The sequence below is a fragment of the Zalophus californianus genome, chromosome 15 (genome assembly GCF_009762305.2).
Source record: "Zalophus californianus isolate mZalCal1 chromosome 15, mZalCal1.pri.v2, whole genome shotgun sequence".
NCBI lineage: Eukaryota > Metazoa > Chordata > Mammalia > Carnivora > Otariidae > Zalophus > Zalophus californianus.
Window position 1 is genome coordinate 58,626,314 of NC_045609.1, and position 23,683 is coordinate 58,649,996.

The 23,683-nt window shown below is 36.4% G+C and overlaps 1 protein-coding gene across 3 annotated transcripts in view; it reads right to left on the bottom strand.

The window, feature by feature from the left end:
* Positions 1–23,683, bottom strand: part of HPSE2 (heparanase 2 (inactive)) — a 687,285-nt gene that overhangs the window by 519,443 nt on the left and 144,159 nt on the right. The window lies entirely within an intron of this gene.

The window sequence follows — 23,683 nt, forward strand, 5'->3', positions numbered from 1 at the left end:
GTTCTCATAAATCCCCAACTTCACTATGGGCTGTGCATAAGGACTTCCTTCCACAAAGTACAGTATGGAAAGGGGAGAAAAGAGTAACATCATGATGGAGAAATCTGACAAACACTACCTCAGCCAGGTGATCAAGCTGACATCAACAGAGATAAATCATGTTGATAATACATACTGTTGATATGATACAATGAGAATGGCACCTTACTGCTGTGGTTTTCTTCCCAAAACCTGTATCACATCTAATCATGAGAAAAATATCAGGCAACCCCCAAAAGAAAGACATTCTATAAAATACCTGACTAGCACTCCTCAAAACTGTCAAGGTTATAGAAAACAAAGGGAACTCTAAGAAACTGTCACAATCAAGAGGAACCTAGAAAAGGCTTGATGACTAAATGTAATATGGTATCCTGGATGATATCTTGAACAGAAAAAGAACCTATGCAAAAACTAAAGAAATCTGAATAAAGTATGCACTTTTTTAGTTAATTTAAAATAATAAAAATAGCTGGCAGGCCAGATTTGGCCGGGACCAGTCTGGGTTAATTGATGCATTCACTATAGATCACAATGGTATCCCATACCACAAAAACAAAACATAGAAATAGATGACAGAATGACAACAGGGCCTTTAGATACTACCCAATCTAGCCCCTTATTCTACAGCTGAGAAAACAGGGAGAGAGAGGTGAAGTGTCTTACCCAAGGCTGACCAGCCTGTATGCGATGCAACTAAAGCTGGGATTTGGGGGTCTAATTTCCTAGCTAATGCTCTTTATGGTACCCTATGCTGCTGCCCTCTCCCCTTTCCCTATACACATAACTCCAAGTCACTACAGAAACAAAGGAGCACTTCAGCAATTCGTCTGACTTATGCCCTCCAAAGAAGAAAATCCTACTATGCTTCCAGTTTTCTTTACAGATGAAATTTTTTCCCTAAATTCCTGCAACTGAAAGCTAGAGCCCAAGAAGCACCAGGGCCCAGAAAGACTGACTCCTCACTGCTTTCCATCTACTGATCTTGTTTACATGTGTTTGTCTGCAAAAGTTTTAATGGAATAAGAGAAAACGAGTGCTTTAATTTCCCAATAAAATCTGTGCCGCAGTATGAGTCATTGTTTTCTTTTTTTTACTCTAGCCAGGGTAAAGCCTTCTGGTTTTAATAACTAATACTGCTGAGTTCAATAAAAAACACTTAATTTAATTTAATCCAAACCTTGATCAATGCCAGCTTCCCCTGGAATTTTATCTTTATTTTAATTTGAGTCTCCATGTTCAGAAAAATGAGAGGCCAAGAGGAAAGGAACAGAAGTCAATTAGCTTGTAGGCTTGTTTCTAGGCAAAGTACATGAAAATATAAAATTGACAGGTAAACTCCAAGACTCTAATATTTCTGCTCTGCTAGACCAAATTTTCCTGGCAGAATTAATGTTTTCTTTAGTCCTGAATAAAGAAACTTAACAATTCACAGCCCCATTTGGAAAATGTTTTTTAAATAAAATATCCCAAAGCCAATTAGTATCAGATTTCTATGCTAGAAGTATATTGCATTTAATGTGTTAATAATCAAGAGATATGCTACTGTAAAATTAGATACAGAAAGCCTCTTGGGTCAGTCTCCTTGAACACTAAAGCAGCCAGACTCAGTGCTTAGGGACTGGAATGGAAATAAAATGAAGCGATCCTGAGGACAGTTTGATAAGCTTTTCTTAAATGGTCCCTTTATTACTATAATAGAATTTGGTCCTGTATCTGAAAACATGCATCATTTTAGAAGAATTGCTACTGACACCACTTCCTTAGCTTATACCTGAAAGTTCTGTTGCCCTGCCACATGTGAACCAAAAACTTTTCAAAGGTTGGAGGGCAACTGTGAAAATCTCCATTTTGGTTCAATGATGTAGTTTTTCAGTACAAACGCTTTTAGAGATAACCTGAAGGCTCTTAAAAGAGTTCCAAGCACCAGAGCCAGCTTTCAACGTCCTCCCAGAGCACGGTTACTGGCAGCCACATATCCTTGCTACCATCCTGAAGTACTGATTGTACAGTGGACCACAGGAACAGCACAGTCTCCTGCAGAATTCCAAACTTCAGTTCCTATAGCACCTGGGTTCTCCACAGGGGTTTTGTGTCCAAGCTCCAGCTACAATTCACAGACTATACAATGTTAACCCTGGAAGGAGATCTGGAGGACATCTAAGCCAGTGATTCACATATGTATGGATTTCACAGACCAGTAACATCTCAAAAAAAATCAGTATTTAGGGCACCAAAACAGGGTTGCTCATTATCTCATAGTCATTAGCTTTAGCAAAATAAAGACATTTCAAATAGCAACTACCGGGGCGCCTGGGTGGCTCAGTTGGTTAAGCATCCACCTTCAGCTCAGGTCATGAGCTTGGGGTCCTGAAATCAAGCCCCACATCGGGCTCCCTGCTCAGCAGGGAGTCTGCTTCTCCCTCTCCTTCTTCCCCTCTCCCCATTTGTGCTCTCTCTCTCTCTCAAATGAATAAATAAAACCTTTAAAATGAAATAAAATAAAATATCAACTACCATTAATTATCAGCACCATTTCATAATGTTATGGAGATTTAAATGACAAAATGCGGGGAGGGCATAAACTTGAAACTTAAAAATTTACCACATTTGAACCGGACCTTAAGTAAAAAAGGCAGTAAGGACATTCATAGTCAAGTGAATGGTGTGAGCAAAAATTAGTAGGAAAGTAAGGTTAGGTTCTACTATGGAATATCAAGTATTTGAATTTGGACAAAGCTTAAGAGTAGACAAGGAAAGAAGAAGAAAGTTTGTTTGGGCATTTCAGTAGATGTTGAATGTCAGTCTATAAAAAGTTTATACCACTGCATCTCATCCCTGCATAGGGATCCCCTGAAAAAGTTATTAGAACAGAATTTTGGGACCAGAGATTCTGATCACATGGGTCTGGGTGGGGCCTAGGAATCCATTTCCAATAACCTCCTAGGTAATGTTGATGCTGCCCATCTGTGTATCACACTGAGAGTAGCACTGTAATGCTTAGACATAAGTGGAAGACAGTCATAGTCAACTGAAACTTTTTGAGCAGTGGAGTGATACACTCTTTTAATGTCTATTTATTCACTTATTTTAGACAGAAAATAAAATTACCCAAAGAGCAATTATTAATGGCAGACCTTTAGAATCCTCTCTGGTCGTGACCACAGCTGATGTCCCATAAAGAAATAATCCAAAACTCAGTGAGATTTTTGGGGGAATGAGATTCTTTACTGTTTAAAGAGGACATCAAATGATACTTGTCAATACTGAAAGTAACAAATAAAAACATAAAGCAACCATCATTTTGCAAAGTCAAAACACTAGGAAGGAAAGCAAATGTGTTTTTATTAGCTACTACCTCGTAAATCTGTAAGCACGAAATATTATAAAAAGTAAATAAAACATACTCTTGAAGAAAAATAACTATGGAATCAACCTGTTTAGGAATCTCATCCTCCCTCAGAAGCAGGAATAATGTTAACAATATACACACCAAGCTTGGGAAAAAGCCAACTCATGAATTGCAGTCTTATGGAAGAGGAATTAAATTTGACTCCTCTGATTCCAGAGATCAGAACTACCACTAATGGGCAGAAATTCTAAGAGATGCAAGATATTGCTAAAGGTAAGAACTTTTTTTTAAAGGCATAGCTTTCTAAGTCTGTTCAAAGATGACTGGACCACCTCATGGTATGAGGAGCTGCCCTATCCTATAAGTACATTAAGCAAAACCTGGTTAACAATTTGGCAAGTTCATTGCAAAGGGAAAATTAAGCAAGGCTTAGACAGTAGATTGGCATAGATGACCTCTAAGAAGCCATCCAACTCTAAGAATCTAAGATTCTTGAATCATCCCAACCCCTACCAGCCAAGAATCAGCAAAAAAATTAGTCAAATACTTTAAAATAAACACAAAACCTTCATGAGGATGAATGCTAATTGCACAATTTCTCAATACTGACAACTCAACAATCTTCAGTCATGCCTGCATGAGCTACTATTAGGATTGGGAATCTGGACTCTTAATGCAAAATGCTCTTCCTTCAATAGAATGTTACTTTAAAGCCATTTTGATATATGTTTTCGATACACATTTTTAAGTACCTACTTCATGCCAGGCACTGTGCTTAGGTGTTGTCCTAAAATAAACATACCCAGATATTATGTGGAATGAAGCCTCTTTAATTTTTAAGAGTCTTCCTCCTTAGCAGAGGATGAGTTAGTACTAGTGAGGAGGAAAACTGAATGGAATAGGCACCTACATAATCACTTCCCTCCTGTAGATTTTAGTTTCCCTATCCGTGAAATAAGATGTTTTGACCAGATGATCTCTGTGGTCTCTTCCAGCTATGAAGATTTAGGACTTACAAGGCCAACAGGCCAGAGAATAAGAGGAGCTTATGGCTGGGTTTGCAAGGCTGCCTAGAAACGGAGGTTGCAATCACAAGCAGCCCAAAGTACTTACAGTGGTCCTAACCCTGAAATTATAGGGAAAGATTTAACATGCCTCCAAGCCTCATGGGCAATTCACTCCCTTCGAGCTGTTGGACAACCTTTGGCTAATAAAGATTAAACAAATAAATATAAAAAATGGTTCTATCCAGCATCCTGAGAGGCCAATTTGCTGTTAATGGTGGTGTTTAGGCCCTAAAAAGGTATTAACTTACAGAGTAGTTAAGTCTCCAAACACAGACCAGAGCTTTAAAAGATGTACAGGTGCCAAAATTAAGGGCCAAATTACCAATCTGTTTTAAATGATGGTCTGGGAATGCTCAGTATGACAAGGAAAATGTATGACAAATAATATCTGCAATACAAAGAAAAAGTTGCTTGAATTTATTAGAGGAAATGTGCTGCCTCTTGGGACTTCTTTTTTGCCCACTCCCAAAGAGGTGATTTTTCAAAATTGACTTGAAGACACAGCTAATGCAAAATGACCCTTTAAGCACAAAATAAGCTCATTTTTAACTAAAACAGTTTTCATGTCAGCATTTGCCAAAACCTTAGAGAACTTAAAAATCTCAAGGAAATACACATTCCATTAGTATCAAAACTAGGTACTTCCATGACATGCTAAATGCCTGCATTACTCCACATATGCAAAAGCTTTAGACCAGAGTAAAGCTGGCTGCCTCTACTCACCGATAAGTTTAAAGAGTTACATTGGCAGCCCTGCTGGATGACAGCAGAATGACTTCCTGTCAAGTAACCTCCACCCTCCAAGGTGACAGGAAATGGGTTTAAACACTGGTAATATCACTAATCAAGTTGAGAGAGCACATGTTCCCAGCCAGCAATTGTGAAGTTTGGTTGCAATGTGTTAGCTGCTTGCTGGGCCACATGATTCAGCATAATGACAGATGAAAGGAAAGGTCAGATTTACTAAGTGTTGAAGAGGTGTCATCAAGAGTTGCGTATTACTTCAAGATGTCCCTGCATCAGAGGCATCTCACATATAGGTAGGAGTCAATTTCTCCTACAGAATTCTTCAGTTTCCCAATTACTTTTATGGAAGCTCCCAAGTTTATTTCAACACATGAAGAATTGGACTTTCCCTTATTCCTGATTGAGACCAAATAGTCCAAAGTAATGATCTTATCTTTATACGATCCCATCTTGGTCTTTAAATGCATACATTCATATACTTTCAAGTTTTGCCAAATTCACTCTTCTCAAGTTAAAATAGCCACATTTTCCTCAAAAGTTCCTTCCACTCCCTCCAGTATCTTGATGCTTTAGGGACTGAAATATAATGTCATTTGTATTCCTCAAGAATCCTCGTTTTACACTAAGGAGGGCATGAGGAAATGGAATTTTCCCTTTATTTATAGGACAGGAAGACACTTTCAGGATCCTTTCTCAGAGCCTACCCATATTATAGATTTATTTCTTCAGTCACAATTAGTTTTTGAGCACATACTATAATTTAGGAATTGTGCTAAATTTACAATAGCTAGTAGAACCAGACATAGTCCCTGATCTCTTGGAAGCACTTAATTATATAATAAAACATGAAATAATTATGCAAATAAATGAATAATTCATAAATTAAATATTCATGATTATTAAATAAGTTATTATTCAGTTAATGTATAGTTATTAACTGGGGAAGAATAAATAGACATGGAAAGCTAAAGCGACTTCCTAAGGTCCTGAAATGAGTCTTTCCTAAGATATCAGTCTCCCGGTTCCCAGTCTAGTTCTGTTTCATTCTGCACCCCAATGCATTTCAGGGTGCTTCCCCTGGACTGAAAGATGATCTGACATTCCATATCCAAGGCAATCTCACAGCAGCCTCTCTAGAGCAGGATTTTCCAAGCTTTTTATCTTGTACCACAACCATAGAATGTTTTGTGTTTGCTGAGGCATACCCAGAGGGAAGCACAGGGTGAGTGTATGTTTGTGCTTTAGGGGTCATGGTTGAAGGACACCTCCATCATGAAGGTGTCTTAAGCTCTTGTGAAGAACACATGAGTACTCTAGTAAAAGTAGAAGATTGCAGTGCCCACATGGCTTTACTTGGGGGATAACCTGCCCTCAAAGAAAAAGAGTATAGGCAAAGGGTGGCATTCTAAGTGATTTTCTAGAATAACCACCAACTTCTGTCTTAAATACTGGCTGAAAATGGTGACTCAGTTCAGCTTAAAGGGACAGGGAACACAGCATGAACATGACTTGGCAAATGAGAACAACCAACTATGGCCTAGGAGTGTGCTACTTGGCTAGGAGAGTGCAGTCAGAGCCCTCTGAAGCATTATCTCAAAAGTCAGGGTAGCCAGATTGGGTAGTCCAACTCCTCCTCCCCTAGAGGATGAAAAAAGGACACAGAATAAAGAACTCTCAGCTATCCGATCCCTCCATTAAGAGCTTTACAATTTCTTGTAAACTGTAAAACTTTCTCCCATAAATATAACTCCTCTCACAGCTTAGATTTCTGTCTCCACAAGAGAAAAACAAGCTGTCCCCAAGACTCAATTTACAAACTATGTGTCAAATCAATATTTGCTGAATACACAAATGGTGTACAGTGGATTTCTGAACATCAATAAATAATAAGAATTTAGTGCATACTTAAGTTTGTGGTAGATACTGTGTTAAGGCTGGAAATGCATTTATCTTAATCCTAATAACCCTATAACAGAGCTAATATTATTATTCCCATTTCACAGATGAAGGAAAAAAAGGAAGCTTTAAGAGGTTAAATACCTTATCCAAGGTTACTCAGCTAATAAAAAGCAAGAGCCAGGATTTAAAACATAGGTCTGGCACACTTCAAAGCCCATGCTCCTGATCACCATATTTATCGCCTCCATGAGGGTCAAGGCAGGGAAAGATGTAGGGCATCTCACTACAGTGTCCTACTTTCAGTTAATTAGGGCACTTGCAGCAGCAAACAAAAGGAAGAAAGTAGTGGAACACTACACAAATGTAATAACTCACACAAGAAAAGAAATCTTGAAATAAGGTGTTTTTAGGGTTGATTAATTCAGTGGCTCAGTGATATCTTTAGTGATGCAAATCCTTTCCAATTTCTGCCCTGCTAACCTTAGAGTATTGGCTTTTGTGCTCACGCCTGTCCTTTAATGGCAGCAAAATGGCTGCAGCAGCTGCCAGCATCACCTCCTCACACAGTTGTGTCTAAAGGGAGAAAAAGGACCGTTTTTCTCTGTGCATTTCTTTTAAAAGTAGAGAAACCTTTCTCAGAGCCCCCCAGTAGACTTCTATTTTTACTTCATTGGTCATTCCCAAGCCAATCACTGGTAAAGAGATTAGAATTAACATGATTTACTAAAGTAATTAAAATCCACCTACAAGTAAGGTTGGGAAGGAATCAGCTTCCCCAGAGGCTGCCTGTCCCCGAACAAAAGTGAGGCCCTTTTAGAAAGGAAGAAGGGCAGGAATGGCTGTTAGGTGGGAAACTAATAGTAACTGCCACATACTCAAATCAAATCATAAGTGAAACTAGAAGCTATATGAACTGAGGCATCTCCTAACCACTGCCAAATACCAGTTGACAAATGCTTTCAAATATAGTTATGTTCAAAGGAAAAGTAGTAATCAATTCCAATCTTCGAGGCTTTTGGAATGAGAGAAAATTATAGAAGCAACCAAAATAATCAGTTTTCCATTCATCTGATGTCAAAGAAAGAAAATTATGGTTTCTTTCCTAGTGTAGAGTCAGACTTTAGAAGAAGAGGAGAATGTAGAAGCCATTCTTCCAATCTCCCTGTCCTTGACCAAAAGAAAGAAATACTTGATGCATTGAGAGCCCAAGATGGCTCCCAAGTACTAAATCAGGTGGTAACCATCCCTGCTATTCATTCCTAGAGAAGGTTAACCTGGGATTACCATATCATGTCTCTGACCTTTAATTTAGGAATGATAATCTCTTCTTATATAAATAAACAGTTCTGAAATAACATGTATGAAAGTTTTTTGTGAATTTGAATTTGCTATGTAAATAGAAAGGTCTGCTCAAAGTTCCAATTTTAGCTAGGGGCATGAGTTACATGATGGAAATCAATGTCATGGGCCCCAAACTATTTGGCTTTGACAAACCTTTGTCAGTGTTCTCAGAGCCTGTGGTTAATAGATAAGTGTTCAGAAATGTTCACTCAGTCTCCTTCACCTTCATGAGTCAAGTATACTTTCCTACCTCTTGGCCCTAGGTTTGGTTGGCCATGTGACTTTCTGGGGCCAACTGAATGAGGCTGAAATGATAGTGAACTATCTCTGAACATATGCCTTATAAGGACTTTCATGTTTCTACCTGCTCTCTTATATTCTATCATCACGTTAAGAACATGCTCAGCTTAGCTCACTAGACCAAAGAGCAGCAGAGATGTCTAGGCCAACTGCAGTCTAGATTGGCTAACCTCCAGGAAGCTGACCCACAGACTTATAAACAATAATAAATATTTGCTGTTTAACGCCACCAAACTTTGTAGTCATTTGTTACATAATAACAGCAAACCAATACAGTGCTCAAAGTGTAACCATCTTCAGCAGAGAAAACATGTGAATAAACAAATTGGGAAATCTCCCAAAATAAGGTCCCCTAACATTTTATCCTAATTGCTTTTTTAAAAAATTATTTATTTATTTTTGCGAGAGTGAGAGAGCGGGAGCGTGCGCAAGAATGTGCACAAGTGGGGGTCCTAAGCAGGAGCCTGGGATCATGACCTGAGCTGAAGGCAGACATCCAAATAACTGAGCCACCTAGGCGCCCCCCAAATTGCTTTCTATTACCAACAACACTCAAGAATGATTTCCGGTATTTTTCCTCTTTAGACCATGATTCTGGGGAATGTATTCTTTCCTTATCAATTCCTTTAGTACCTTTTATCCAAAACTGGCCATCTGCATTGCTTATCCATTTGCTCATTTAAGCAAGCTCCTGAAGAATATGGGTTTTGTCTTATATGAACATATCAAGTTTAACAAAGTTACATAAGACATTGCTTTACATGTGAGAAGAGCTCAATAAATATTTAACTAAATTCTGATTCTATTTAATTACAATGCCTGATGATCTAGAATAAATGACTTGCAAATTCAAAATCTCACTATCTAAAACAGCCTGATAAAGATGAGTGCACTGAGAAGACTTTTATAGGCTGTCACTCCTTTCCTTACTCTACCCTGCTTTCTTTCTACTCCCACCCCTAAGTCCTGAGAATATTCTACCTCATTGCTTTCATAATTACTTACAAGTAAAGATCTTTCCTCTCTTATTCTTCAAGACCTATCTATCCCTTAGTTCAGATCAGGCTGCACAGCTGGTGGTCCTAATGTCCATTCATGGCAATTTTCCTGTGTGAGCCTTTTTTTCCTCCAACTCTTTTCTGTCTACCTGAAAGTTTTCTCTGTGACTGTCTTCCCCCTGCTTCCAAGTGATTTGCTACTACTAGAGTATGTAATATTTGTCTTCATCATGATGATTTAATATTAATAGTTAATATGTATCAATTGTTTACTCCACATCAGATCTGATATTAAGTGATTTGTAATGCATGATCTTTTTTCATCCTTAAGAGAATCTTTTAAGAAAGACACTATTACTACCCCTATTTTATAGATAAGAAAACATCAACTTAGAATACATATCCAAGGCTTATACATTAGACCACTATCGAATCATCCATATTTACAAGTTCACATTTCCCAGCAGCCTTTTTCTAAATCTCTATACCTGACATAGTACATATCATAAAGGACACACAATGGACTGCCCATTATCTCTATATATCCTATCCTGAAAGGCTTACTCCCTGAGCCCCAAGGTGTCTGCTTCAGTATTGTTTTCTCCTGCAATAGTAGTAGTCTTCAAATTAACATTTACTTTCCAATTGCTTTGTAATACCAGAAGCATTTTAGTGATAGGGCCAAGTGTTTGCCTTGAACTGCAAAAGCTCTATGAGATTTATGAGGGACCTTTTCCTTCAAGCAAGAATGGAGAAAATTCAGTTGGAAAAGGATCATCTCTTGCTGATGTTGGTAACATTAAGTGATCTCTAACCAAGCAAAAAATTCAGTAGGTTAGCATTAAGTGCACTGAAATGTAAGTAGTTTTCTCCCTCATGAAAAAAAGATAATGACACTTACATCACTGAGATGTTATAAGAATCAATGAGACTGCATATAGTATAATGAGCATAAAATCTTTTTCAAAATTCAGAACATTCATACAAGTGTTATTAATATTCCAAGAATACACAAGTTACTCTTCCAATTAATTATAGTTGACCTGTGAACCATGTGGGAGGTTAAGATCACCAACCCTTCCCCCTACCCTGTTCCTTTTTATCATCATGTAGTATCTTTCCTTATCCTTGGTAATTTTCTTTTCTCTCAAGTCTATTTTGTCTAATACTAATGTAACTTCTCCAACTTTCTTTTTATTAGTATTTTCACAATATAACTACCTCTACCCTTTAACTTTTTTTGTAGTAAAATACACGTAACATAAAATTCACCATTTCTATTGTTCTTCATTTCTGATCTTTTTTTTAAAGATTTTATTTATTTATTTTAGAGAGAGAGAGAAAGAGCATGAGAGGGGAGACGGTCAGAGGGTGAAACAGACTCCCCATTGAGCAGGGACCCCGATGCGGGACTCAGTCCCGGGACTCCAGGATCATAACCTGAGCTGAAGGCAGTCGCTTAACCAACTGAGTCACCCAGGCACCCCATTTCGGATCTTTCAAATTTCCTTTTGCCCAAAGAACTTATTTTAGAAATTCCTTTAGAAGAAGCTTCCTAGAAATGAATTATTTTAGTTTGTCTGAGAACATCTTTATTTCATCTTAGTTCTGAAGGATATTTTCACCTGATATACAAAATTTGCAATTGGCAGTTCTTTTCTTTCAGCACTTTAAAAATGTTGTTCCAAGGCACCTGGCTGGCTCAGTCAGAAGAGCATGAGACTCTTGATCTCAGGGTTGTGAGATTGAGCCCCACATTGGCTACAGAGGTTCCTTAAAAATACAATCTTTTATAAAAAAGTGTTCCACTTCTTTCTGGCCACCATGGTTTCTGATAAGAAATCTGCAGTTATTTAAATTGTAGATCTCCTATAAAGAATACATTATTTTTCTCTGATTGCTTTGATGATTTTTTTCTTTGCTTTTAGTTTTCAGCAGATTATATGTCCAGTGTAGGTTTCTTGAATTTATACTATTCAGAGTTCTCTAAGCTTCTTCAATCTGCAGGATTAAGTCTTTCAAAATTCTGATACATTTCAGACATTATTTCTTTAAATATTTTTCTGCACTGCACTTCTCTTCCTTTCCCTCTGAGACTCAGATAAAGCAAATGTTAGATATTTTGGTTTTTTTTTTTAAAGATTTTAATTATTTATTTTACAGAGAGACAGAGAAAGCAGGGAGGAGAGGGAGAAGCAGGCTCCCCGCTGAGCAGAGAGCTCCAAGGGGTGGGGAGTGGAGGACTGATCCCAGGACCCTGGGATCATGACCTGAGCTGAAGGCAGACGCTAACCGACTGAGCCACCTAGGCACCCCTAGACATTTTGGTATTGACCCTCAGATCCCTGAAGATCTGTTTAATTATTTTTTCAAATTTTTTGTCTCCCTTTTGTTCAGAATAGTTTCTCTTGATCTATATTCATCTCTTAATTTATCATTCACTGACTCTTTTTTTTAAGATTTTATTTATTTATTTGACAGAGAGAGACACAGCGAGAGAATGAATACAAGCAGTTGGAGTGGGAAAGGGAGAAGCAGGCTTCCTGCTGAGTGGGGAGCCCGATGTGGGGCTCGATCCCAGGACCCTGGGATCATGACCTGAGCCGAAGGCAGATGCTTAACCGACTGAGCCACCCAGGCCCCCCCATTCACTGACACTTTCATCTGTCATCTTCACCCTGCTATTAAGCCACTGCAATGCATTTTTTTATTTCACTGATTATTCTTTTCAGTTCTAAAATTTCCATTTGCTTCTGCTTTATATTTTCTATTTCTTTACTGTGATAGTCTCTATTTCTATTCGTTTCCATTTGTTGTTTGTCCACCTTTACTTGTCATAGCATTATTATAATCTACCTAACAGTCATTGTTAGGTAATTCCAACATCTGTGTCATCTTGTCATCTGCATCTGTTATTTTTCCCAATGCGAGTTGAGATTTTCCTGGTTATTTGTATGCCATGTAATTTTGGATATATCCTGGGCATTTTGAATTGTATGATATAAGACTCTGGGTCTTATTCAGTCCTATGAAGAATGTTGGTATTTTTGTTTTAGTAGGCAATCAAGCCAATGAGTTCAAGGCCACAAGTTCAAACCAGTCCTCCTTGGGTTAAGATTTCAATGAGAGTTCTATTTTCAAAGCCTTTACAGAGCTATTTCAATACATTCTGCAATTGTGCCCCACAGTGACCAGTATCATACTGGATCAGTGGTCTAACTCTTAGTTCAGTTCCCAAAGTTTTTAATATGGTGTGTAGGATCAGACTCATGCATGCCCAGCTCAGGGACGAGCCTTGATACACATAAATAATTCAGTCACTCCCCTGAGTTCCTGCCTCTTGGAACCATTTTGATTCTTTTGATGCCTGCTTTTTAGTTTTGTTAAGTAGGACCAGAGTAACCTAACACTGATTTTACCCCATCAATGAGGTAATACCCTTCTGAGTAACTTATCCAATGTCTCATTAATTATGAGGTTTTTCACTATGGCTGGTGAGAATATGAACTATTACCAGACCTGTGTAACCCCATAGATTGTTCCTTCTGCTTCTTTTTGGTAGACATTCCCTGGCCTTTGACAGTTTCAATTCATACATATGCTGGCCAGTAGTCAGCTGAAAACTCACTGGGGACCCTCTGACTATCTCTGAGGCTCTCTCTGTGCACAGATGTGAACTCCAACCACCTTGGCCTTCCTGGACTCCCAATTCAATCTCATCTCAGGAAAACAAGTGGACTTAGCTTTGGTTTCCTGCTGCTTCCACTGAAGTCTGAAAACTCTGCAAATAGTAAAACGGCATAACTGTAGAACTTATCTCATTTGTTTCCCTTTCTCAGAGATCACTGCCCTGAGTTGCCTGATGTGCTCCTCAAAACTTTAATTTTGCCCAGTATTGAAGATGTTTCCGGTGGGAAGTTAAATCTAGTCCTTATTTCTCATTCTTGGTCAGAAGCAGAGGTCCCTAGTCTCTTTTGACAGCAAGCTCCAGGTTCTGACCATGCAGAACAGTGATTTGTAGATGAAGATTAAGAATGACAGTGAATTAAAGCCAGAGTTTTGGGCATCCAGGTAACATGGGTTCCTTAAGTACCATGTGACAGCAAAAATAAGGTGAAGTCACAAAGGAAGGTAGAGGTAAGTCCATTACGGTAGCTGAGATCAGCAAAGACTTGGAAAAATAGCAAGATAAGAAAGCATGGACTTTCAATGAGAAAATGTGGATTGATGACCTGGAAGATGTCCCCACTACAATGATTGCTCTATGAGGGCAGGGACTTTGTCTTAGTCACTGATGTATGAGCTAGACACCCTTCTAGGTATCTATAAAGACATACATTTATGTTGAAAAAGCATTTGCTGAATTAATACAGTTGAGTCTGACCTTTCATTCTCTTTCTTGAATAAATGAAAATGGGGGAATGAGAGTTATGTGCAGAAGAACTATTTGGTTTCACTTGAAAGCTAGTTTTTGCCTAATGTGAGCAGCTGAAGGGAGAAATAAGAATGTGTTTAACAAGAAGGAGTTTGCCTGTAATAGAATAAGGAACCTTGGAAGAATCTTCATCCTTTACCCCTCTTAGCCTCCCAAGGCTTAAGAGGGAATAATAATTTCTTGGGTGTTCTTCAGTTATGAGATGAGCTCAGAAATAATATAGTCGAATTTTCCCCTTCTTTGTTCTAAAGTCACATTACCAAGGAGACTAATATACTGTTTACTCTTAAGTAGTCTAGTTCTTTGAAATTTCCATATCAAATACATGAAACCAGTGTGTTAGACATAAAAATAGATTAATACAAAATAAAAGGCACACATATGAGCATTAATACCAAGTCACCAAAACCTGGTTTTAAAATGTGAAGAATCTTCTGTGTGGGTGGGCACCACGTCAGTTGTCCTAGTTTTTCTATTCCAAAGGTTATTTCATATAACTTTATGCAATACTCTTGAGAATCTAAATTTCTATACTAGGTCCTAAAGAAATGAAAAAAACAATTCAGAAAGTCCCTATCTCAAGGAGTTTATAAATACTCAAATTTCTATACTACACAGCAAAGTAAATTAACCTCTCTCTGACAGACAAATTCCCTCCAATTCAGAGGAAGTAAGAGGAGACTTCATGGAAGGAGATACACTTGAGCTAGAATTTTAAAAATGCCTAAAACTTGTGTAGGCCAGAATGGAGGAAGGATGGGAGAGAATTCTAAGTAGAGTGAGGTATAGAAAGGAAAAGATACAAGTAGTTGCAGGAATCAAGAGACAACAAATTTTTATAATACTTTGATTTTTTTATAGGGTGCTCCTGGGGGGCAAAATGGGGAAGGCTGTGAAAGTCCACAAATACAAGAATGAACAGTGTATAGTTAAGTTAGTAGGTCCATCTCTAAGGTAAATGTGACATACCAGCAATGAAAAGGGAACAGGCTCAGAACTTTTTAAGCTTATGGAGAATGCCAGAAGTTCAAATATGGCAAGCTATTAGTCTGTGATTTTTGTTCCCAGGATTTCCACTACCTTATTAAGTATGAGAGCAATCACAACATTCACAAAATATGCACGAATCAACCTAGGCTTTTAGCCTTAGTTTGAATGTCTGCATCAATCACACCACATATATCTGGCTCAGTATAAGCACAATAATCTTAATCACCACTTGCCACTTCATAAATAAGACATTTTAAAGGTGTTTTTTATAGATACTGCTGAATGTTTGGAGCACATCATAAGAAAGTGAGAAATAGCTGTTGTATCTAGAGTCAACAGACACATATTTGCACATAGGGCAATGTTTAGAAAATGTCTTCAACCTGTTCTCTTTTGAGATCATGAGGTCCCCCTTCCATTCACCCACTGCTTCAGAAAAGAGGCAGAGAGAAAAAAACATCAGCACATAAGAAACTGTGGGTCTACAAAAGCAGAAATATACACCACTATTCAATCATTAAAAATCAACAATCTTCTAGTTAAAAGGTATTAAGTACAAACTTGCCAGTTATAAAATAAAGAAGACATGGGGATACAATATACAGCACCGAGAATATAGTTTATAATATGTAACAACTTTGTATGATGACAGGTGGTAGCTAGATTTATGGTATTCATTTCATATATATAAATGTTGAATCGCTATGATGTACACCTGAAACTAATGTAATATTTTTTGTAAAGTACACTTCAATAAGAAAATAAGTAATATTCAAAGTGAATATCATGGAAACTTAAGGACTCCATTTAAGTACCTCAGGATAACACACACTCCCTCCATCATCTCTTCCAAATTCATGTTTATCTACTTTAACATTTATCCTATTCCTCTACTTTTTAAAAGTTTTTAAAAGCTCTATAGTGGATAAATAATTTTTGATGTAGAAGAATTGTATTATGTAATTTAATTTTCCTAGTGCTACTGTCACAAATTACCACAAATTAAGTGGCTTAAACAATACAAATTTATTTTACTACTGGAACTAAGAGGTATGCAATGGGTCTCACTGAGCTAAAATTAAGGTGTTAGCAGGGATGCAATCCTTTCTGAAGGCTCTAGAAGAGAATCATTTCCTCGCCTTTTCCAGTGTCTGGAGACTATTCACATTCCTTGGCTCATGACCCCCTTCCTCTACCTTTAAAGCAAACAACAGGTTGAGTCCTTCTCATATCACATCTAATCTCTCTGGCTTATTCTTCTGCTTTGGTCTTCCATTTTTAAAGATCCCTGTTATTACTTCCGAGTTCACCCAGGTAATTCAGAATAATTACCTGATTAACAACCTTAATTTCCATCTACAACCAAAATTCCCCTTTGCCAGATAAGGTGACACATTCACAGTTCAAGGGAACTCAAGCAGTAAAAAAACCCAAGAAATCCAATTAGAAAATGAACAAAAGACATAAAAGATATATGGATGGCAAATAAGCACATGAAAAGATGTTCAACATCACTTGCCATCAGATAGATGGAAATTAAGACCATGATGATATCACTACATACCTATTAGAACTAAAATGAAAATAGTGACAATACTATATGCTGGCAAGAATGCAAAGAAACATTACTGGTAAGAATATAAAATGGAATAGTCACTCTGAAAAGTTGTTTGGCAGTTTCTTTAAAAATTAAATATACATTCACCATACCATCCAGCAATCACACTTGTGGGCATTTATCCCAGAATGAAAACTATCCACATAAAAATCTGTACACAATTGTTCATACATTAGTTACAATAGCTCTAAACTGGAAATGACCAAAATATGCTGTAACAGATGAATAATTAAACAAACTGTGGTACATACATTCTGGGGGTATGACTATAAAGGCGTAACACAAGATCTTTGTGGTGATGAAATAGTTATGTTAACATGATTGTGGAGACAGTTACACAAATCTACCCATGTGATAAAATGACACTGAACTCCATACACACTTGATTTCCTGGTTTTGATGTTGTACTATGGTTATGCAAGATGTAGCTAATGTAGGAAAATAGATGAAGGAAACCCAGGACCTCTCTGTACTATCCTTGTAATGACCTGTATACCATTAATCACTAAAATGTTCTCAAATAAAAAGTTTTTAAAAATCAAATTATATTATAAATTCAATATCCTCTATCAGCTGCCTCCCTCATTCATTCAATTAGTTTTCTATGTTACAAAAAGCATAAGAGGATGTTAGACTTGAAAAGAAATCAACTAGTCCAGAAGTTACAAACTGGAAGTCCATGCACTGGATATGGACAACAGACTTGCTTTAATTGGTGTTAACAGCATCATTTTTTTAAAAAAATTTCAAAGTCTTTGGAGGGAGACTATGAGTTCTCGGTCATCAGTCTCCACTCCTTTATAATCTTACACTCTTGTGCTCCATTCATTTACATTCCTGTCTAATCCTTAAAGGCATGTGAGTTCGCCACTCTGACTAAACTTTTAAAATCGCGGGAAGCAGAGGTCTGAAGTGGCAAAATCAAATGTTCAAAGCCATAGACTTCTGATTCCCACCAGTGCTCTCTACCACCCCCCTCTGGAGTTATTTCACTTCGATTTGATTATGCTATTGTTCTAACAGAGTAAATATCTAGATCTATGTTTTACTTCTTTTCTTGCCTGTCTCCAGTAAGACACCAACCATGTCAAGCCTCTGTTAAAATGGGAACACGTGCCTTTCCCCATTCATAGGACTATTGGAATAATCAAGAAAGATAGTGCATGTAACATCTATACAAATGAAGGACATTAAATATATACATTTGCCATTTCCCTTCTGAAGCAGTAGGTACTCTGCACTGTGATACTGTGTTTGGTCTTTCCAAGTTTAGCTTTAACAAGATCATCACATTGCAATAGGTTAGGGAAGGCCCAAGCTAGGGACAGTAGCACAGAGAAAAAGAGCAAGTTCAGTGGAAATGAGCTCTGGGAGCCTTAGAATTAAACAATAGAAGAGAGTTAATGCTAAGAGTGGCAGGAAGAAAAGGAAAGGAAGGAAATTGACTCTTTGATTCAGTAATCTTATTTCTGACCTAGCCAAACTAAAATAATGAGAGTTAGTGCTATACTTGTTATGCTTTAATTATATCTTGAGTATATTTACATATCCTTAATTATTCTTCAAAAATGATTTTTAAGTGTAAATGTATACCTCTATCTGTTAAAACCCATATACTAGATCTAACTGCTGTTAACTGTAAAATATGTATCTTTCCACAATTTTTTCTATGATTATACAGGAAGATTATAGATTATATACAGGCATATATGCACACATATACCTTCACATGCATATTTTTTTGTAAAAATTGGACCATGCTATACAGATGCTCTTCAAATTTATGTTTTCATTTAAAATATATTACAGGCATATTTCTGTATCAGCACACATAGTGCTACTGCATTCCATTTACTAGCTGTATGTATTTCAACTGAAGAGATGTACCAAAATTAATCATTCCCCTACTAATGCATATATACTTATTTCTAGCATTTTGCTTTTTTAACTATGCTACAAAGAAAATATATATTAACATATTCATGGAATTATTTCTATAAGAGATGGTCCCAGATTTAAAATTGTTAGGAATGGGCCTCTTAATTTTTTTTACCAATCTATATTCCCACCAGCAATGTCCACTTTCACACATTTCACCAACATTTTGTCTTCTATATTTCACGTCCATTTTCTTCAGTCCGTTGTTAATCTTTTAACTTTATATAGTATTTTGTAAAGCAGATGAGTATTCTGATGCACTAAAATCTGCCATTTATTTCTTTTATTAAGTTTTAAATAGTGTGTTTATACCCAAAATTATAAAAATATTCTTCCACATCTCCTTAACAATTCTATAGTTGGAAAAGGAGTTATATTCAGACTTTTAATTCATCTAGAATTAATTTTTGTATGTGGCATAAAGTAGAAAAAAATCTAAATTTATTTTCTTAAAGTTATACAGTCAACTATTCAGCACAACTTATTAAATCTATTTTTCTCATTGATCTGAAATGTCACAAGCATTTTTATATATTAAATTTCCATATATATTTGCTTTTTTTCTAGCCTCAGTCTTCTATGCCATTGATCCTTTTCACCTATCCCAATGTTTTAAAAACATTAGCAGTAAAATATATTCATTTCCCAAAATTTCTTGGGTACTCTCACATATTTACTATTATAAATCAACTTTAAAATCTCAACTTGTCAACTTTCATTCCCACAAAACCCTTTTGGATTCAGATTATAATTGTATTACTAACGGTGTGACAAACATATATTATGTGTCACCTGATATTATGAAAGATAACACAGCATTTGGGCAAAAATAACATTTAGTTCTCTCCAGGAATATGGCATGCTTCTCTATTTATTCAGATCAAGTTTTATGAACTTCAGTAAAACTTTACTGGTTTTCAAATTTAGATTTTATGTCTTTTTAATTAAATTTATTCCAATTTTAGACCAAATTAATTTTTAAATGCTTATACCTAGATATATTCTAGTTTGAAATTGAAACAATAAAGACAAATCTTTAAAATCATTCAAGCAAGAAAAAGTTTTATGTGAAGGAACAAAAGTCATATTTCTATTCTACACCAAATGCAAAACAACCATGTGCTACAGAATTAATTAAGGGGAAATGATTGTGGCCACAACTTTTTATAAGCCGTTATCATTTGTATGTAAAGAAAACAAAAAGATATTCTCATATATTCATGCGCTCATACAATAATTCACTCCATTATCCACCTTCAGAAATACCTTGCAGACATATACCTACAGACTGACAGAAGAATGAAACAAATTCATAATATGGATCAAGAATCTTAAAATATGAAAACAAGTGAGGCTTTCAGCAATAGTTGGTAAAGACATCAGCAAATACTCTCCCCAAAAAGCAGTTTCAGCCGGTGCAAGTAACAGACTATGCAGAAACTGAACAGAGCAAGCCTGGAAATGAACAAAGCATAGAATTACATAAGCTCATCACAAATCCCTGGCAAGAGGCATGCACAGAGGATACCAGAAAGAGCCAGGCAGAAAGTGAAGGCAGACATGTGAACTGTCTGGACTTTGAATATACTCTTCCACATACAAATTCATCAATAAAAGGTGAAAATCTTAGGGGCTTGAGGGAACTTGGGCACAATATCTTCTGAATCTACTAGTGACCACTAACTTATACAGGTACAAGGCAACCCCTTGGAAACTAAAATTTTTAAAATAAAAATAAGAACAAAAAACTAATATCAATAGCTGAACACCACAGAGAAGACACAGTCCTCTGTGTAAGTACAGGCAAATTACTAAAAACAATGAAAAAAGCAAACTGGGAAATAATTCAGTCCAGAGTTGCTACAATATATTATCTAAAATGCCCAGCTTTTATAGTAATCAAAACAGTATGGTACTGGCACAAAAACAGATACATAGATAACAGAACAAAATAGAGAGCCCAAAAATAAATGCACACATATGATCAATTAATCTGTGACAAAGGAGGCAAGAATATACAATGAGGAAAAAACAGTCTCTTCAACAAATGGTTGGGAAAACTGGACACCTACATGCAAAGAATGAAACGAGACCACTTTCTTATGCGTTCATTCACAAAAACAAACTCAAAATGGATTAAAGACCTATATGTGAGACCTTAAACCATAAAACTCCTAGGCGGTAATTTCTTTGACATTGGCCTTCCCAACATTTTTCTAGACATGTCTCCTTAGGAAAGGGAAACAAAAGCAAAATTAAATTATTGGAACGACACCAAAATTAAAAGCTTTTGCACAGCAAACGACGCCCTCAACAAAACAAAAAGGCAACCTACCAAATGGGAGAAGATATTTGCAAATGATATATCCACTAAGGGGTTAATATCCAAAATATATAAAGAACTTATACAACTCAAAACATAAATAATACCCAAACAATCCAATTAAAAATGGGCAGAGGACCTGAATAGACATGTGTCCAAAGAAGACATACAGATGACCTACTGACACATGAAAGGATGTTCAACATCTCTAATCGTCAGGGAAATGTTAATCAAAACCACAGTGAGACCTTACACCTGTCAGAATGGCTAAAATCAAAACCACAAGAAACAACTGTTGACAAGGATGTGGAGAAAATCATGCAATGCTGGTAGGAATGCAAATTGGTGTGGCCACTATGAAAAACAGTATGGAGTTTCCTCAAAAAATTTAGTAGTTGATAATCAAATGAAAATAAATAGAGAACACATATGCACCTTGCAGAATCTTTGTTTAAGGCGGTTTATTTGTAGCTTCATACTTAGTTTGTGAATTTTAAAATACACATGCATATTAGCAAGTTAGAAAAATGTAAATGTAGAAATCTGTGCAAAGACCTAATTGAGATGAACCTTGCCAAACAATTAACAGTTATGATTTATTTTAGACTAAGATTTAAGACTCTAGGGAACTTGCATGCAAACGCCAGAGGCTTGGTGATGTCATCGGCACTGTGAGGAAGAAACTAGCAATAGTATTCTTATTAAAAGCTGAATTTGCTGTGAAGTGGATAGTTTCCTCTTCTACTCATCCTCCTTATCATCTTCCTTTTTTTTCTGATTTCTTTCTTCATCAGACCCCTATTGTCCCAAATAAAAGCCTCTCATAAAAAAAAAAAAGAAAGAAAGAAAAAAGAAATACCATATGATCCAGTAATTTCACTACTGGGTATTTACTCCAAGAAAACAAAAACACTAATTCCAAAAGACATATGTAGCCCTATGTTTATTGCAGCATTATTTACAATAGCCTAGATATAGAGCAACCCAAGTGTCCACCGCTAGATAAATAAAGAAGATGTGGTATATATACATATATACATACATACATTCCTCTTTACACCCACTAAAATGTCAATAATTAGAGACTGACAATACGAAGTGTTGACAATGATGAGGAGAAACTGGAACTCTCATACACTGCTGGTGAAAATGTGAAATGGTGGTCACTTTGGAAAAATTTGGTAATTTCTTCAAAAGTCAAACATACACTTAAATGCTCAAGCAGATAGAAATGAAAGCATATGTCCATACAAAGATCTGAGAACAAATATTTATAGTGATTTTACTCATAACTGCAAAAAACTAGAAATACTAGAAACAAAATGTGCCTCAATAGATGAATGGATAAACAAATTGTGGAACATTCATGTAACAGAATACTATTCAGCAATAAAATGGAATGAAATGCTGATACATTCAACAAATGGGTGAAACCCAAAAAGCATTATGCTAAGTGAAAGAAGCCATTTCCATTCATATGACATTCTGGAAAGGGAAAACTTTAGGAACAGATTATCAAATGAGAGGCAACTAAAGACTGGGGTAGGGAGACTGACTAAAAAGGGGCATAAGAGAACTTTTCAGGATGATAGAAATCTCTATCTTGATGGTGGTGGTGGCTCCATAACTATATTTTATAATCATTTGTTAAAATCATTTTTATTGCATGTAAATTATATCTTAATACACTTGACTTTATGAAATTTTAAAATACATACATCTTTGACCTAGACATCCCACTTTGAGAAAACTCCAGAGAAATAAATCTACTCTCAGTAAATGAGGATATACATGCATCTTTATTCTAGCATGGTTTGTAGTGGCAAATTTTTAAATAATACAAATAATAATTATTGATAATTTATATTAAAAAATTTTGACAGTGTTTTCAGCAGCAAAAATATGAAAAACCAATCTAGCTCACAATTGGCTATTACTTTAAAATCTAGGGGTGCCTGGGTGGCTCAGGTGGTTAAGCACCTGCCTTCAGCTCAGGTCATGATCCCAGGGTCCTGGGATCGAGCCCCATGTCAGGCTCCCTGCTGAGTGGAGAGCATGCTTCTTCCTCTCCCTCTCCCTGCTGTTCTGCCTACTTGTGCTCTCTCTCTCTCTGTCAAATAAATAAATAAAATCTTTAAAAAGAAATCTATATGAATAAATTCCCTTACTGCAAAATAAAAATTTTTTTGCTATTCTTTCTTTTTTTAACGTTTTACTTAAATTCCAGTTAGTTAACATACACTGTAATATTAGTTTCAGGTGTACAATTTAGTGATTCAACACTTACATACAACACCCAGTGCTCATCACAAGTACACTTACTCCTTAATCCCCATCATCTTTGCCTCTCTTTCTCCCCCTATGATCATTTGTTTTGTTTCTTAAATTCCACATATAAATTAAATTAAATGGTATTTGTCTTTCCCTGACTGACTTATTTCTTTTAGCATAATACTCTCTAGCTTCATCCCCATCATTGCAAATGGCAAGATTTCATTCTTTTGATGGCTGAGTAATATTCCATTGTATACATATATACCACATCATCTTTAGCCATTCACCAGTTAATGGACATTTGGGCTCCTTCCATAATTTGGTTATTATTGATAATGCTGCTATAACTATCAGGGTGCATG